This window comes from Nuphar pumila, chromosome 11 (genome assembly GCF_984573655.1).
Source record: "Nuphar pumila chromosome 11, dmNupPumi1.hap1.1, whole genome shotgun sequence".
NCBI classification, from domain to species: Eukaryota; Viridiplantae; Streptophyta; class Magnoliopsida; order Nymphaeales; family Nymphaeaceae; genus Nuphar; species Nuphar pumila.
Window position 1 is genome coordinate 8,728,482 of NC_143259.1, and position 18,936 is coordinate 8,747,417.

General features: G+C 36.8%; 1 pseudogene; it reads left to right on the top strand.

Moving 5' to 3' along the window:
* Nucleotides 1–7,997: 7,997 nt before the first annotated feature.
* Nucleotides 7,998–9,719, top strand: LOC149821855 (pentatricopeptide repeat-containing protein At2g13600 pseudogene; annotated as a pseudogene).
* The last annotated feature ends 9,217 nt before the right edge of the window (nt 9,720–18,936 follow it).

Below are 18,936 nucleotides of genomic sequence, written 5' to 3' on the forward strand. Positions count from 1 at the left end.
ATAAATTTTCATGTAAATAGTTTAATTAAGAAAATAGCTATGTATAATTTGTGTTTTCGAATTGAGTAATGTTGGTACAAAAGTCATAACACTCAAATAAATTAGGGTTTGATGAAATCCTTTTACGTGGGTCATGTGGACATGTACATGAAGTCTCAGTAAATAGGGTTTGGTTGTAATATGAACCAGAAAATCTGGCATGTTTACCGACCAAATCTGACATGTTTTACCACGAAAAACCCAGTAAATCCCCCTTATGGATTTAGGCTAATTTTTTAATACGTGTTGTTAGACATCTTTTAGAATATGTGAAAAATAAGATAAAATTGTAACCCTTGTCAACTAGTACCAAAACTTTATCCAAGTCGGTCAAATTCTGTTACTTACAGAAAACCAGGACCTATAAAATTCTTTGACACAAGTTTGGTCCATAATATGTTTAAAAATAATGGTATGGAGTTTAACAACAAGAGTGGACTCTACTTAAAGATGACAAATAAGGCTTTTACTAACAAAATATATAATTTATAAGCCTTTGAAAAGAATATTGATTCACTATTTTTTTTAGGGAACAGAGTTTTGCATCTATAACTGTTGACAGAAAACTAGTTTTAGTTTAGGAATTACTACTATAAAACATAAGAGGTTTTCCAGATCTGTAAATTGGAGATATTAGGGGACACACACACGTGTTACCCAAAATTTTTGATTGATTGTTGATGTTATGTATGAGCTGTGGAAAAACCTATAACTATAGCACAATTTTTATAATTTACTGTTTGTAAGTATGCTTTGTGAACTTATGTGATTCAATGTTCATCATGCTCACACACACATTGTCAATGTATGAATTCATGTACAATTTATGAAATATGTATAACTGATATGTAATAGCATAATAAGTGTATTCATAATCTTTATGATGAATGTTTTGTTTCTTGATGTGATAAATCATGATGAGATAACCCATCTATGACGATAATTTGCATGAATGTTGCAGAAATGGTTTATATTATAGACATGTGTATCATGTATTGTGTTAAAAGATGTATGTAAAGCATATTGGATGTGACATGGGTTATGAGGGACTGATGTCCTTTTGAAGAAATTATAGTTTTCAAAAGATGTTTAAGTGAAAGCAATGTGAAAACCATACATCAAATAATAAAATTTGGGTTTCACTAGTGGTAGAGACCGAGTCGAACTCAGGGAACGGGAATACTTTGTATTCAAACAAGCAACTAAACTACTCTTTATTGCCAAAATAAAAATTACGAGAAAAGTAAATCTAACTAACTATTACAACAAATGAATACCCTACGCAAAGGGCTTAAAATGATTTTATTACAACCCAAATTTAAATTCCTAAATTATAAAAGAAAAGCAAAAAGTCTTCTTTGCTTGTGCTTCTGTGTCACTTGTTCACTTGTACTCCACTCCGTGCTATCTTGCACAAATCAAAAGAGCACGAGCAACACAAGATACTAATAGAGACTACACTAAGCAAAATATACTAATTAAATGCTAAAACAATGAAAGATAATGTGAAAGAAATCTGAATGACAAGTAAAACTATATTAAATGCTAATTATTTCAAATCAATTAAGTAATTTAATTACAAAATGCTAAATCAAGCAGATGCTAATGAAATCAAATACTACTAAACTAAATGCTAAACATTAATGTAAATAATTACAAAAAACTAATACTAAACACCTAAGTAAAAAAATATGCTAACTATTTTAAATCAACTAAGTAAACCTACTTACAAATCACTAAGTAAATCTAATTACAAATTAACTAAGTAAATGTACTTTGTATTAATCAATTCAACTAATAGCATTATTCACTCAGATAACAACTACAAACTAACAATTCAATTAACAACTAAGCTAAATAGATAATAGCTAACAGAATTCAGTGGATAACAATCTGATTAGGTATTTAGTAAACAATGATTTATCAGGCCGGAAAACTCAGACACTTGATTATAGATCAGTAACAACAACCAAAAATAGTGCTCAGAAATTAGTGGATTGATAAAAGATAAAAACTAAGACATAAAAGTGACTTCCTTCATTTACCTTTTCGACATGAGACTCAAACATTTCAACTTATGTTTGTTCTCAGCTACTAAGGATCACGAAGATTTCTACTCTCCTTTTCAAAATGGAATTCAAACGCTTCAACTTGCGTCTAAGTCCCATTTACTAGGGATTGTGAAATTATCCAAACAACCTAATGCATGCACTTTTTACACTTTTGAGCTCATTTTTGCGCTTTTATTCATTTGCTTACTTTTTCAAAAATAACACTATGCATATTCATATTTGTGATTCAAAATAAACTCTAACATGCATTTATCGCCATTTTCTCGAAATCCACATAAACAACCATAGTTTTTAGATCCATGTCAGGAAAATTTTTCGTGGAGCTCAAAAATTCCCTAAAAACATTGGATTTGAAATAACATTCATATAAGTTCAAATTCTTTCTTTAAAAATCTACTTTTCATAAAAGAAGTGTAAAAATGTGCAAGAACATCAAAAAAAATATCAAGGTGTGCAAACTACACCCTCCCCCATGCTTGAATGATATTGTACCAGTGGCACTCCCCCATGCTTATATGAAACTAAGTGAATACACATGAGACGCAATAAATGAGGAAAAATAGTAGAATGAACCTGATGTGAAATATAAATGCATGTTTTATGAATGCAATATATACATGACATAACATGAAAACTCATGAATGAAACAAAAAAAATAAAATAAAACCTAATAAAATCTACAAATCCTAAAGGCAAATCTAATAATATACAAGATATGAGTTGCCTCCCATAAAGCGCTAAGTTTCACATCCCTAGCGAGACGGATCCCTGAAAAAACCTTCATCGTCTATGAGATCAATGGACATGAAGTCACGCTCAATCGGGCTCTCTGAGAAAAAGAGTGCCATCTGTGACACTGCGCACTGTGTTCTCACCCACTCTACTCCTAAATGTGATATCATGACTCTCGTTACAGAAAGAACGAAGGTTAGTCATCTCTGAAAGACTACTCTAAAAAAGAGAGTCTAGGACCGATCGACTATCGATATATGCAACCTCAAACAAGTGGTGGTCATGATCCTGCTTGACTAGGTCAAGCATCTTTTGCATATGCACCTCTTGCTTGCTAAAAGCAATCGGCAGTTTGAATGCCTGGAAGACTGTGGCTCGGTGAATATATGATGGCAATACGAATTGTGGGCCTTGCCCCTTCTTCGGAGGCTTAATGGAGGAGATTGACTCATCAATGGGTATGACATTGGGCGCCTGAGTCAATTCCTGAACGAGTTGACACGCCTTCCCATTTTGAAGGGATGTAACAGATTTGACCTGCGTAGGGTGTGAATCCGTGGGATGCAGGTCAAATGGCAAGAAATTTGCTCTCTTGGGGATGACAAAAGAATGACTAGATAGGCTTCCCTCGCTTTGCCTGTTGAAGGCCCGAGCCAACTGTCCCATTTGAGTCTCTAGCTTTGCTATTGACTGTGTGTGAGAACAAAGAGTGGCCTTAATACCAGAAAAAGCCTCTAACATCTTCTCCTGAAATGATGTGCTCGATGTAGGCTCTTGAGGAGAAGGCATACTATACTAGGGGTGAACTTGTAGAAATGTGGGACACGAGTAACTTTGTGAAAAGTTACTCTGTCTATGCTGTGTCTGGAAGGGCTGATGGGGTGGTTTCACCATCCCGTGTTATAAGTGGGTGCAAATGAATCAGGCACAGGCCTAGCGAAACCTTGGGCAACATTCACCTGCTCCTGAATAAATTCAGAATATAGCGGTGTTGTAGGACACTCTGAAACATAGTGTGCAGGGCTAGCACATATCTCGCATACTCTTACCACTGAACTTCGCAAAGAATTGGCTAGAAATTGATCGAATTTCCTAGACAATAGGTCAACCTTGGTTTGCAAATCTCGCTCGGACCCTACTTTAGAAATCCTTATTTTTCTAGGACCACTAGGCAAAAATGTGGTCCTATCGAGTTGTGAAGACAAGGCATGATGCATCGTGTTCTCATTCAAGGTCTCAAATAAATACCAAGTCTCGTCCTCACTCTTGAACATGAAAGTGCCCCCACATGACGAATCAACCATTTGACGGTTCTTCTCAGTAAGACTGTCATAGAAATATTGCACCAATTGCCAGCGAGGCACCTGGTGGTGGGGACACTTGCGGAGAAGATCCTTCATCCACTCCAAAGTCTTGTGAAACAATTCCCCCTCTATTTGCGAAAAGCTGGTGATGGCCTTTCGATACTGATTCGTCTTACCAATTGAGAAATATTTCTTTAAGAAGTCCCTTTGTATATGTTATCAAGTGGTAATTTGAACAATATTTAACACCTTCAGCCAATGCTTGGCTTTATCCTTTAGAGAGAAGGAGAATAAGGTCAACCTCATAGCATTGTCTCCAAAATTGTTGATTCACACTGTCGAGCAAATCTCAAGAAATTTGTCGAGATGACGAGATGGGTCTTCATTACTAAGGCCATAAAATTAAGGTAGCATCTGGATCACACTGGCCTTAATCTCAAAGTGGTTCACTCCTACATCAGGTCTCGTGATGCAGGAGGCAGGAGTATACGTATTGGGCATGAAGTACTCCCTAAGGCGATGAATTATCTGCTGATCCTCAACCATGGTTGCAGCTCTATGGGCTCTTCCGATAAGGGACTCAGGGTACTCGATTGACTCGATAAGCTCGGGGTCAAGCGAGCATCTCCCTTGCATACACCACTAGGTAGATCGATGCAACAACCATCTTAATTTAGAATTTTTTACCTAACTAACGCGCTAGCGGCCAAACCACAATGTGAGTAAACAAAAACAAAGCTAAAAAGTGAGAAATAAACAAACACCATACAATTGCACACAACAGAGATTATGCAAAAAATGAAATCTATGTGCATGGTACCAATCGTACATAGTCACCTCTAAGGGGATCCTAGTGGGTAGGCTGTGCAGAAAAGTAAGCTCGTCTCTACGGTATGCACACACGTGGTTCCAAGCCTAAATGTGAAAAGCAAACTAAACAATCCTAATTAATCAACTAAACAATCCAAATTAAAGAACTGAATTAAACTAACAACCTAAAATACGAGAATAAACACAAGGCAATAAAGTGAATACTCGTATTTCGTCATTCCTCAGCAACGATGCCAAAAGTTTGATGTCCTTTTGAAGAAATTATAGTTTTAAAAAGTTTTTTAAGTGAAAGCAATGTGAAAACCAGACAAAGTAAATTTAATTAACTATTACAACAAATGAATACCCTACGCAGAGGACTTAAAATGGTTTTATTACAACCCAAATTTAAATTCCTAAATTCTAAAAGAAAAGCAAAAAGTCTTCTTTGCTTGTGCTTCCGTGTCACTTGTTCACTTGTACTCCACTCCGTGCTATCTTGCACAAATCAAAAGAGCACGAGCAACACAAGATACTAATAGAGACTACACTAAGCAAAATATACTAATTAAATGCTAAAACAATGAAAGATAATGTGAAAGAAATCTGAATGACAAGTAAAACTATATTAAATGCTAATTATTTCAAATCAATTAAGTAATTTAATTACAAAATGCTAAATCAAGCAGATGCTAATGAAATCAAATACTACTAAACTAAATGCTAAACACTAATGTAAATGATTACAAATAACTAATACTAAACACCTAAGTAAAAAAAATATGCTAACTATTTTAAATCAACTAAGTAAACCTACTTACAAATCACTAAGTAAATCTAATTACAAATTAACTAAGTAAATGTACTTTATATTAATCAATTCAACTAATAGCATTATTCACTCAGATAACAACTACAAACTAACAATTCAATTAACAACTAAGCTAAACAGATAATAGCTAATAAAATTCAGTGGATAGCAATTCGATCAGGCATTTAGTAAACAATGATTTATCAGGCCGGAAAACTCAGACACTCGATTATAGATCAGTAACAACCACAAGAAATAGTGCTCATAAATTAGTGGATTGATTGATGCCGAAGATCAGATGCAGATCAATCTGTGAATATGCATGGTAAAATGCTAAGGAAAGTGCAAAATTGAGAATGAAGTGGAGATGCTATGCAGTGAAATGCACTACTGACTGAAAGACAAATGCTGATGGATTAACTAGATGAAGATGAATTAAAATGAATGTTATCAAGGGCTTGGTTTAAATGGGTATGTTGTTTTGTGTTTATGAGAGCATCTTGAGAGAAGCTCGGGCTGGAGGGACCTTATTGTTGAGACACTTGAATTGACTGGTGAATCTAATTAATTAATACTAAGTAACCCGTTCAAACAAGTGTCTATTTTAGAGAGGGTAGGCAATACACACGATCGAGAAAAGAGATGTTTGTTTTGGAGAGCGAGGCGTCTCCCAGGTTCTCCATCTTCGGCATAGGAAACCAAGACTACCTCATAAGTGCTAAGTTGGTAGATCCATGACTCTGTAGAGTAAGAATCGATTTTTTGAACCACTGGAGTATCTTTAGGTTATGTGCCGATCCAGTGGATGCTTGTAGATCCTTCTGAGTTTATGAAGATAATAAAACATATGAAATAATGAACACCCTATCGGATTGGTTAGATCAAAGTTTGAGTCCATGAGAGTGTACCTTTATAAGGTGAGAAAAGAGAAACAACGCATTATGGATGATGTTCACTTGCTTCATATTTTTGCATGTTTTATATTGAGATGCATGAAATGAATGTATGCAATGTTGCATGATTTTGATTACTGATAAACTTGTGTGGAGGTATCAAATTAGTGAGTAAGTAATGTGATTTATTTATCTTTATATTCGTCAACATTGAATGTAATCTGAATATTTGGGTTATGTGTGTATGACATGATCAATTGCATGCTTTGCCTGTTTAGAATTTATTTTCTTGTCTATATGGTAGAGTGTTACTTAGGCATGGTTTGACCCCTTATTTTTACTATTTTCCAGGCAATGAGTGAGCTAGGTGATGCAACATGCTTGGGATGGTGTAGAACGTTCATTATATATTTACTCTCAATGCTATGACTCTTGGGAGTCCTAGATGTTTAGGACTTTTAATTTATTTGTTAAAACTCTGATTTGTTGAAGATTGAATATTTTAATTAAGGAATATTTTGTTAAACTTCACTTCTATCTTATTTTAACAACGAAAGTGATTTTCAAACTATGCGCAAACTCGAATAAACTTGGGTGGGTTACAATCAGAGTTTTAACAAATAAAAAAAAATATCGTTTATCTTTATCCTATCTTGATTATTTTCAAGTTTGTAGATAAAAAATTCTTTATCTTGACCTGTATTTGTATAAAATGTATGAAATGAGAGAGTGAATAAATTGGAAAAGAAAAAAAAAGCATGAAAAAGAACGTGAGAGTTTTCCTCCGTGAATGCAAACCTTTAGCCGAATGATTGTTATTTCTCCATTTCTCCCTCTTAATTAATTATTTAATTTTTATTCAGCGAGTCCTTTATTTTTAACACTTTATAAACGTCAGGTTCATTAGATTTTGTATAATTAGGTGGCGAGGGAAAGAAGCCTGACACGGCTTAATGTTTCAAGCTCACCTCGAGCCTACGTCTACGAGTTCATGCCTCGCCACTCTGTCTAAACGGCACTCAGCCTCCCCCTGGTGCTCCTACACATGCGGTACCTCTTCAGAAACATTCAAAAATTCAACCGAAACGCATCAATCCCATACGCGGAATTCACTCAAATGCGTGGTTCTTCCATTATCAATTCATACGAAACCCATTCACCTGTCCTTCAAATTCTATCAAAATATTGCGAGGGATGCGGTTTTCGGGGTGCCATCGTTGCCTTGCTCACTCCGACGACTAGAGAAATAGATGACAATCCTCACATCGTCACCCCTTTGGCGAGAAGACTAGTCGATTTGGGTTGTCTAGAAACCGCTAAATGCACTCATACTCACATGGTGGTATCTGGAATAGGTGCCTCTGTCGCCGTAAACAACCACCTGATTGTGGTGTATTCGAAACTCGGGAGTTTTCGTGATTGCTGCAATGTGTTCGACAAAATGCCTCAGCGAAATGTAGTCTCTTGGACGGTTATGGTTTCTGCATGTGTGAAGAGCGGTTACCACTCTGATGCTTTGTGCGTCTATTGTGGTATGAGGAGGCAAGGCATGGCTTGGGATGGCTTTGCGTTGTCGTCTGTGTTACGGGCGTGTGTGGCAATTGGATCAATAAGGTTAGGCCATCAAATCCATGGAGAATTGGTGAAAACTGGAAATGGGTTTTGTGTTTTCGTGGGTAATGTGGTGGTTGATATGTATGTCAAGTGTGGGAGTGTGGCTGATGCTGAGAAGTTCTTTTATGAAATGCCTGTGAAAAATGTAGTCTCTTGGACTGCTCTTATAGGTGGCTATGCTAGGAACAGTATGGATTTGGGGTTTAAGCTTTTTGTGGAAATGGTTCAAGCAGGTCTGCATCCTGACCAATCTGCATTTGCTAGCGTGCTGCAAAGCTTATCAATGGATAGTTTGAATCAGGTTCTGCAGGTGCATGTCATTGCTATCAAGTTAGGCTTTGGTTCAGATACTATTGTTGGTTGTGCACTTGTTGATCTGTATCTGAAGTTTTCTCTTTTAGATGATGCCTACAAACTATTTGATGAGATGCCAGAAAGGAATGTTGTTTCATGGACTGCTATGATTGTTGGTAGCATGCATAATGGTCATCCTGTCAGGGCTCTAGAATTGTTTGCTCGGATGCGGCTGTCCGGCATAAAAGGTGACGAGTTCACTTCATCAGGTGTTCTCAGAGCTTGTGCAAACTTGACCTCTCTAGAGACGGGGAAACAAATTCATGGCCATGTGATCAAAAGACGGTTTGAATTGGATGTTTCTGTCAATAATGCACTCATAGACATGTATGGCAAGTGTGGTGATATTATGGATGCACATAAGGTGTTTACAGAGGTTGAAAAACCAGACTTAGCCTCATGGAATTCTATAATTGCTGGTTTTTCCCTGCATGGGCATGGGGTAGAGGCCATCAGGCTTTTTGAGGAAATGTGGATGCAGGGTGTAAAGCCTGATGCCATCACTTTTGTGGCTGTCCTTTCCGGTTGTAGCCATGGAGGTCTGGTAGAGAAAGCTCGGAACTACTTCAGGATTATGACCGAAAGCTATGGAATTGCACCAAGAGAAGAGCACTATAGCTGTATTGTTGATCTTCTTGGGCGAGCTGGATTGCTTGATGAAGCATTAAAATTTGTAAAAGAGATGCCACAGAAACCAGGTGATTCGGTTTGGGGTGCTCTGCTTGGTGCTTGTAGAGAGCATGGTAATGTTGAAATTGCAGAAAGGGCAGCGTTGGAGCTGATGCAGCTCGTGCCTGAGGAGCCGATAACTTACATAAGTTTGGCCAACACCTATGCTGCTGCTGGTAGATGGGAGAGTGCAGCCAGAGTGAGGAAGTTGATGACAGGCAAGGGAATGAAAAAGGACCCTGGATGTAGTTGGATTGAAATGGATAACAAGGCTCATGTATTTGTAGTTGGGGACAAATCACACCCTCATGAAGTTGAAATCAATGGCCTTCTAGAGGTCATGTCTATTCATATGAGGGAGCGAACCTGTATACACCAGCAAAAGTATGCACTGGATAGTGAAATTGTTTTTGAAACTTGAAGTGGAACTGCATGAATTCCAATGGTTTAAGGTTCACCTGCAAAGCTAATTTACTTGGTGACATGAAAAATGAGGAGAGAATAAATAACAACAGCAAGAACAAAGTTGTAGCCTTTGTGTCTCCATGCCTAAGCACCATCTAAGATGGCTGCTTGCAATGAAGAATGGGAGAACAGCAGGAAAATTTACAGATATTTGAAGCTTTTATTCAAATATCGAAAGCTTAGCAGATATGATCTTTAATGTTCAAGCCTTCAAGGAAAACAAAATCAATCACCGCTCGTCTGAAGAGAAAGCCTCCTAAGCCCGGTTCCAAGCTCTTGCACGGAGCTAAGGATCACTTGCCATTTTAGTGACTGGAAATTAACTGCTGAAATCATCTCTACTACCACTAGGAAGAATAAGCTTGAGGTAGCTTTCATGAGCACTCTTTGTGGTGCCTATGAGTCTGCCACTTAGTGATAGTCCCTGCAATGGGTAATGAGTCACATTGAGTGCTGATTCGTGCAGGTTAGAGGATAAATAGGATATGATTCTAGTTGTGGAGGAGAAACTTACAGGACCTTCAAATGCACCACAAGAAGAACCAAGAGCTTCCATATTGTATTGACATGAACACTCATTTCTCTGTATTACTAGAAAGGGAAAAACTCAAAGAAAAGAAAAACCACTGCTATCTGCAGCTGCTGAAAAAACAATGCCAGAAAAGGTTGCTAATGGACTTCTCAATACAAGGGTACCTAAGATCAACAAAGAACTTCCTTGGCATATAGGGAATATCAACAAAGAACTTCCATGATTGGATAAAGCCTACATTTTCTAAAGAAAAATTTAGAAAAACACGCCGCCTATTTACAAACACAACCTAACTTTTGAAATATCACAAATACATGCCTAACTTTTGAGAATTGTTTTGTTAATTAAACCTGTATTTGTAATATCTTAAAATTTATGTGTAAATAGATAAAAAATTAGCTGTGTTTTGTAAATTTTTCTTTTTGAAAACAACGTGAATTTTAGGAATCATATCTGCTGATGGAAATTTTATGATTTTCTGAAATATGGTTATATTTTCCAAATATGGCGATATTTTTAAAATATGTCCAGTACGGCACAGGGTATGGCACATTTCCATCAGAAGTGAGGTGCTGCCAATTGTATGATTATCAACTTTTATTTTTATGGGCTGATGCTGAGTCACTAGAATATGAGAACTGGAAATATGAACTATTTTCATACTTTTTTTTGCCTTTTTCTCTTAAATCTAACCGTACAGATGTGACCTACATACTTGATTTTATAAAGGCCATCCCTTCACTCATCCGATCATGATTCATAAACAAGATTTTTTAAAGCTTTAAGATCAGCCACTCATATTCTTCATAAATATTCAAGCATTAAAAAATCATTTTTTTATAAAAAAAAACGATCCAATAATTGATTCCTAGCAAATTTATCATGCCGAACACATCTACCTGATTTAATTTGCAAAAAAGGGTTGAAAATGCCCAGCTGCCAGTGACCCAGCTGATGCTAGCCTCATCTTGTATATGTATGTGCACAGGGCTCACTGAAAAGATCCTATTAACTTAGTTGGTTTAGATAAACAATTCTTAGTGCCTTGTCCTTGGTGGAACCCTTTAGGCATGTTTGGAAGAGAAAAAAACTTTCATAGAAAAAAAAAGTTTTGCTTACGAGAGTTTTTGATACGAGAAGTTTTTCAAAAAAAAGTTTTTCGCATGAGAAAAACAGAGTTGGAAAATGTGAAAAAATGAGAGAGAGGAGGAGGAGGGTGGTCGTGAGATGGATGATGGAGGTGATGGTGAGATGGGTGGTGGAGAGTGTAAAAATAATTTTTCTTTTGATAGAAAACATTCCTCCACCCCCCTCCATGAAGGAATGTTTCCTATCAAAAAGTGTATTTAATTTTTAGAAAAACTCTCGCAGCGAAAAAGTCTCTCGTGTTTGAAAGGGTCAGAAAATTTGTACAGATTTTTCATTTTGCATCATTTTTCTAGAATCTTTCTCGCTTCCAAACCTGCCCTAATGGAGCTTTTTTTTAAGACGACTACTTTGAAGAAATCAAAGTCTTTCAAGCCACTTAATTGTGATTTTTTTATCATATTGATGCCCAAAGTGCCCTTGCTGCATATAAATCCTAAATGGGTTGTTGGATCCATGTTGCATCCAAGCAAGCCTACCTGTAGCGACCCAAACAGGCTTAAGGAGACCCTATCTAAAGGTAGGGAACCCCTTGGAGGAGAAAAATGAATGAACTAGGGCTACTTGTGAATGTCACCAAGTTGACGGGATATCACAAGTTTGAAACCCACACGTGGTGTCCCTTACCACGAATTTGAAGTTGGGTGTACTCCCCGGTGGGCAGGGAGACTTGGGTTTTATTAATCGGAGTCCATCCAATGTGTGGTCGGTATCCAAAAAAATAGAATAAAAACAATATTCTGAAAACAAAATTCTAACTTAGCATTAACCTAGGGACGTTTTCTCGTGGACAATGATGAAGAAAGGTGTTTCTCTCAAGTACATTAGTATAATTAAAGATATGTATGAAGGAGTAGTAACCAATGTCCGCACTTGTGGAGGGGTGACAACCAATTTTCCTATAACGGTTGGGTTACATCAAGGATCTGCTTTAAGCCCTTTCCTATTTGCTATAGTGATGGATGAGCTTACGAGATCAATTCACGAAAATGTGTCGTGGTGTATGTTGTTTGTTGATGATATTGTTTTGATTGATGAGTCTAGAGTTGGGGTTAATGCTAAGTTAGAATTATGGAGACAAACATTGGAAGCAAGAAGTTTTAAGTTGAGTAAGAGTAAGACAAAATACATGGAATGTCGATTTAGTAAGCAACGAAATAGTGATGGGAGTGTAGTGAAGCTTGGTGAGCAAGAAATACCGGTGGATGATTCTTTCAAATATTTGGGATCTATCATTCAAAAGTATGGAGAAATTGATGGAGATGTAAATCATAGGATAAAGGTTGGGTGGATGAAATGGAAGAGTGCAACTGGAGTGTTGTGCGATCGTAGAATGCCATTGCGATTGAAGGGAAAGTTTTATAGGATGACTATTAGACCCGCTTTACTATATGGTACAGAATGTTGGGCTGCCAAGATACATCATATTCAAAAAATGAGTGTAGCTGAGATGCGTATGCTGAGATGGATGTGTGGAAATACAATAAAATATAAGATTCAGAACGAGAAGATACGTAAGAAGGTAGGCGTTGCACCCATTGAAAATAAGATGAGAGAGAATTGTTTACGGTGGTTTGGACATATTCGACGAAGGCCTAATGATGCTCCAGTTAGAAGGATGGAGAAATGGGAAAATATATTAGTTAAAAGAGGTCGGGGTAGGCCTAGGAAGACATGGATGAAGGTGATATGAAAGGATATGAATGCTTTGAACCTCACCGAGGACATGGCATTGGATAGAAATGAATGGAGGAGAAGGATTCATGTGGAAGACCCATAATGATTTTCTTTGTTGGTTCATATCGTCGACCCCAATTGTTTTGGGATGAAGGCGTAGTTGTTGTTGTTGTTGAAAACAAAAACAGAAAAGATAGCGTGATATTATCACTTGATTAAACAAAAATATTGTGATTTTATTCATAATTACACTTATACCAGCACAATATCATTAAAATATGAGTTTTTAAAATAAAGCATTAAAATATAAGCCTATTTTCATATTTTTTGCACATTATTCAATGGTTTGTTCTTTTTCTTGCATTTTCTTAATTCATTTCTTATGATAATTTGCAGTTAAAATGACATCAAAACAAGAAACGCTTTAAATATCATGATGCTCGATAAAATGCCATTTCAAACAATGGCCACATGAGTGAACCAATTTAATTGTCGAGCCAGTCAACATTTTGGGCTTTTGCTGGGTCAGCATTTTGGATCCGGATCTGACTGTGTGACAACCAAAACCAACCGTATCAAGCAATCAAGATGCCTCTTTTTAACACAACCACCATGGTCCAAACCTTAGTTGGATCATGGGTTGGATATGGGTCTAAACTATCAGCACTCAAACAAACTCGATTGATATAATGCTTGGATCCTGTTGGCTACGGGTGCAAGTGGGTTGGGGTTTTGATCCGGTTCTGGCCGAATCTATCTGACCTTTTATGTACAGGTAAACCATATCCTACACTCGGTTGGATCTGCCTCCAATAGCTACTAATAAGTTAGCAATGGATCGAGGTCAGAAGCAGGTTCAACCTGACCTTTGTCTACTATATTGGGGAGGTTTTCATTTTCATATATATATATATATATATATATATATATATATATATATATATATATATATATATATATATATATATATATAGCATGGTAGCTGCGCCTAGGCAACTATTGGAAAAAAATGTGGAACAAATGCATAAAAACACATGTTTTTCTGCTTTTTTGGCTTTATCGGCAGTTTCTGGCCGCCTCTGTCACTAAAGGTCTTAGTGGAAACTGGGGCTTTTAGTGACAAGTTTTGACCATCGCTAAAGGCCTCAGTTGCCGCTGGATAAAAAATAGTCGCTAAAAGTAAAAATGGGTACAATCACGCATTTTTGCATGTTTTTGCGCTGGCCGTCCACAAGGCCTGCGATGAATGGCCAACAGAGTCTCCGCTGGTAGCTGCGTACATAAGTGTTGTGCACCTACCTCCCCGTATTTTAAATATGTTTTTTGACAAATCTATTTATATAAATGTGATCTCCATGATTGCAAACATATGAATAGACTCTTCCACGTGTAGATAGGATTTACAAGAATTCAAAAATCAATGGTTCTAAAATTTCTGAATTTTTTCATGTCATAAAATCTTACCTACACATCAAAAACTTTTATCCAAAAATCTAATAATATGTTTTCAAAAGATTACATCTATACGATCAGTTTTGCCAAAAAAATATCGGACATACCAATTTTAAATGTGGACAATGCACATTTTTTTTTTCGTTGATGGGTGTTTAGCAGCGGTAGGATGCACCAGCATCGTCCATCACCCACAATGGATCACACTGGTGTGTTGGACGTCGTTGCCAGCTGCTCCCTTCTCTCTCTGAATTGTAGGTACAATCTAATTGAGATCAAATAATGCAAGTTGTTTTGACTTAGAAATAACATGACTTAGGATGTCATCTAAGACTTTGCTTCTTTATCAGAATATATTTCTTTGAAACATTTAATCATGCTTTTAGCTATCAGTTTCTCTTTCTCTGATTTCTACTTTTTTCAAGTCAGAGACGAACGAGTGCTTATTGACTCGTAGAAATTGAGCAACCAACCAATGGGGACTCCGCTTGTCTGGCAGGAGCAGTTAGTGCACGTCACCTTGTGTTGGGATGTTGCAAGTTCGAACCCCCAATGGTATGGTTGTATAACTGTTAGGGTTTTGCGTAAGCCCAGCTTTCTCTGTCGAAAAAAAAAATTGAGCAACCAAGGAATGTGGTGTTCGTCTTTGACAAGATCATTACCTTTTGTTAAAAAATAAAAATAACAAAGGCCTTAATGAAATTGAGTTAGAATTTAGATGACTTTGAAGAAACCAGGTAGTCTGTGGTTTCTTGCTGGCCTTAGCCTACGTTCTTAACATTTACATGTGGGTGTTTGACTTGGTTGCCTTTTTTTTCCTTACTCGGTACAAGTCTATTATTATTATTATTATGATGATGATGATGATGAACCCATTAGGATTGAGCTCTAATTGGCCTCATCTTATGCTGGTGATCCCCAAAAGAGTAGTTGGGCTCTGGAATGTCGTTCCATACTTGTTATGGCAGACCAGGTGCAATCACATTGAACACTTTAGTGTTGCGCTGAACCTGTATCCCAGAGATGGAGGAAGGAGTAAGGTCTGCAATGTGATTGCACTTGGTCCGCCCTTGTACATTTCCCAGGTTTGAACTCAAGGGGAATCGAAGTCGTAAGGGCTATGTTTAGCAATTGGTTTTCCATTTGAAAGCGGAATATTTTGTTGTCTGAAGTTTTTATTTTGCTAACCATGGTCAAATACATAGGGCACATTTGGAAGAGAGAAAAACTCTCATAGGAAAAGAAGGTTTTGTCTATGAGAGTTTTTGATATGAGAAGTTTTCCAAAAGAAAGTTTTTCACTTGTTTGTGTAGCATGAGTAAAACATAGTGAAAAAATATGAAAAAATGAGAGAGAGGAAGAGGAGGGTGGTGGGTGGTGGTGAGATGGATAGTAGGGAGTATAAAAATAATTTTTCTCTTAGAAGAAAACATTAATCCACCTCTACCGTGGAGGAATGTTTGCTATAAAAGTGTACTTTTTAGAAAAATTATGTCAGCGAAAAGGTGGTTTTTCTCATTTGCAAAGGTCAGAAAATCCATACAGATTTTTCCATTTTGCATCACTTTTCTTACATCTTTCTCGCTTCCAAACGTGCCCATAATGCTCCTATAGCTCTGTGTGAGCTCATGGATTGAACCATTGACCTTGAAAATTGATCGGTCAAATTGTATGGAGAACTTGCAGTCCCTGCTGACCTTAGAAAAAGAAAAAACAGAATTAGAGGTCGCATAGATGTCCTGGAGGCAAAGGATAAGCCCATAGAGTTTTACGCCACAAGACAGAAACAACAAATATGGCAAACAAAGCCAGCACAGTTAGGTCTCTGATCTTGAGTGTAGTTTCTTCATGTAAATATAAAAATAGCAGATGCTTATTCTACTATACTGGTCAGATAGCAATCATGCTTTATGACCAAGCTCACTTCTGACTAGGAAGATTCTTGTCACATCTAGCATGTTTGAAGTCCCCACTTCTAATATAAATGTTCTTATGGACCAATCAGGACTCGTGATTGGTAGGAGCTGTCAGTGCAGGTCTCCCTGTGGTGGGATGTTGCAGGTTCAAAACCATAGTAGTGCGATTGAATAATAACCGGTGGGGGTTGCATCTCTCGGTTTCCCTTTTATCTTTGCTTGAACGGGCAAAAAAGCAAAACGATGGGATAAAGGTTTTATTTGAAAGTGATTTTGAAAACTGTCCAAGCATATCCATGAAGGAGCCTTATTCGTGGATATGTCGAGATGTGCGGATAATGGCCAGACACCCCAACATACCTAACCCCAGCTTGCCTTTAAAAAAAAGAAAAAAACATGTTCTTAGGGCTGTAGCTGGGATGTGCATTTATGGAGTTTATACATGGTTGCTGTCAAATCCATGATTTAGTATAAATACAAAGGAGAAAGGACCTCACTTCCCATCCCAAATGCATAAATGCCTATTCCAGCGCTTAGATTCCATAACCACCAACATAATTTGATCAAGATTTTAACTAGGGACCCCCAAATGTATAAACGCCAATCCCAACAACGAGATTCAAACAGGCCCTCATGGTAAGTGAGAAAAACTTTATTGCATTAGTTAGTTCTGAATTTCCTAGTTTGAAACTTATAGGGGCAGGTTGTTTAGACTGACCATAGTGACAAACGTTTTTATCGGCAATTTCTCGTTTTTCAAAAACTCGTGAGAAATTGAAAAAAAATCATAAATCTTGCATTTTTTGGCAAAATCTTGGCAATAAAAAAATTAATTAAAAATATAAAAAATATTTCTTATAAGAAAACAATAATAAAATTTATTTAAAAATAAAAATACATGATATTTTTTCATGATAAATAGCCATTTAAAATGTAAATATCGTGTTTAGATCGCGGTATTTATGTTTTTTTTTATAAATCTCACGCTATTTTGTAAATCTTGCAAGAAATGGCCGTTTTAAACTTTCAAGCAATTACTCGCGATATTATCGGGAGATTTTTATAATTCTCACGATATTTGTCACACTGCTTCTGACCTCATGGATGTATTCAAAATAGACAAAATAGTAGGAATCTACCTTTGGGTAGTTTTTTTCTAAGTAAAGGTATGAGTTTTTGAGGGTTGAAAATTCAGTATATTGTAAGCCATTTATATTCGACCTCTAAGAAAATCTGATATATGTTGAGAAAACATAATCCAAGGGCTCATTCTAGAGTTTTACTTCCCTTGAGACAATCATCCAAGGTATGGCAGGCTACGCGATCACAAGTAGGTCTTTGATCTCAGATGCGGTTTCTTCGAGTAATAAAAGAAAAACATAAATCACATTTGGAGGATCAATTCTGCAAAAAATAAAAAAAAATAAAAAAACCGAGTTTTCACTCGTGGGTTTGGAACCCACGAGTATAGCCAATAATTTTCACTTGGTAAGCTCAATTTTTTATTCCAATATCAACAAAAATCACATGTAACAACATAAATATCTTTATACTCTTGATTACAATTTATACAATTCCAAATACAATTTATACAATTCCAAATGCAATAATTTTCACTTGGTAAGCTCAGTTTTTTTATTCCAATATCAACAAAAATCACATGTAACAACATAAATATCTTTATACTCTTGATTGCTAGAGCCAAATGCTCATGACTTCCAGTGAAATATATGATTCTTTTTTTATCGCCATAATGATCCAGACATTGAAACCCATGGGTAGCATCCCTTCCCGCAAGGTCAAAGCTGGGTGTAGGCAGACCATAAGAGTTTTACCAACCAGAGGCCAATGTGCAGTCAGGCTACTCGGTGCCCAATTGTGATGCAACACTCCACAAGGCTAGCAGTTGGAGCCAACTACTGTAAAGTGTCAACCAATGTCAGTATCAGTATCGGCTCTGAATCGTTTGCCAACTATTCAGTGAATCAGCCGATACCGATTCTCATGTGAATTGTTCTGAATCCGCTAAAAAATAAAAAAAAATATTTTGTGTCAATCAGAACGTGACACATGTTAAAAATATTAAAATAATATTAAAATAATATTAAAAATAAATTTAAGCATTTTTTTTACATTTATTAAAAATTAACTTATTCAGGTCAGTATCGTATCAATTTTCTGCCGGTACGATACGGCCGATGCACACCGATACTGACAACATTGCTGTCAATCACTCTCATGCACCAATCTCCGTCCATCTTGGAGATGAACGGCTCAAGTTTGACCAAGCAAGATTATTACCATGATACACCGGAAGACCCTCTCACAATCCTACAATTGGTAGTGTTGTTAATGGATCGGATACCCAACTCAGCACGATGAACCAAAACCTGTCCAAGTGATGCAGGTCGAGAACATGGGGATTTGAGTCCAAAGCTCATATCCATTTT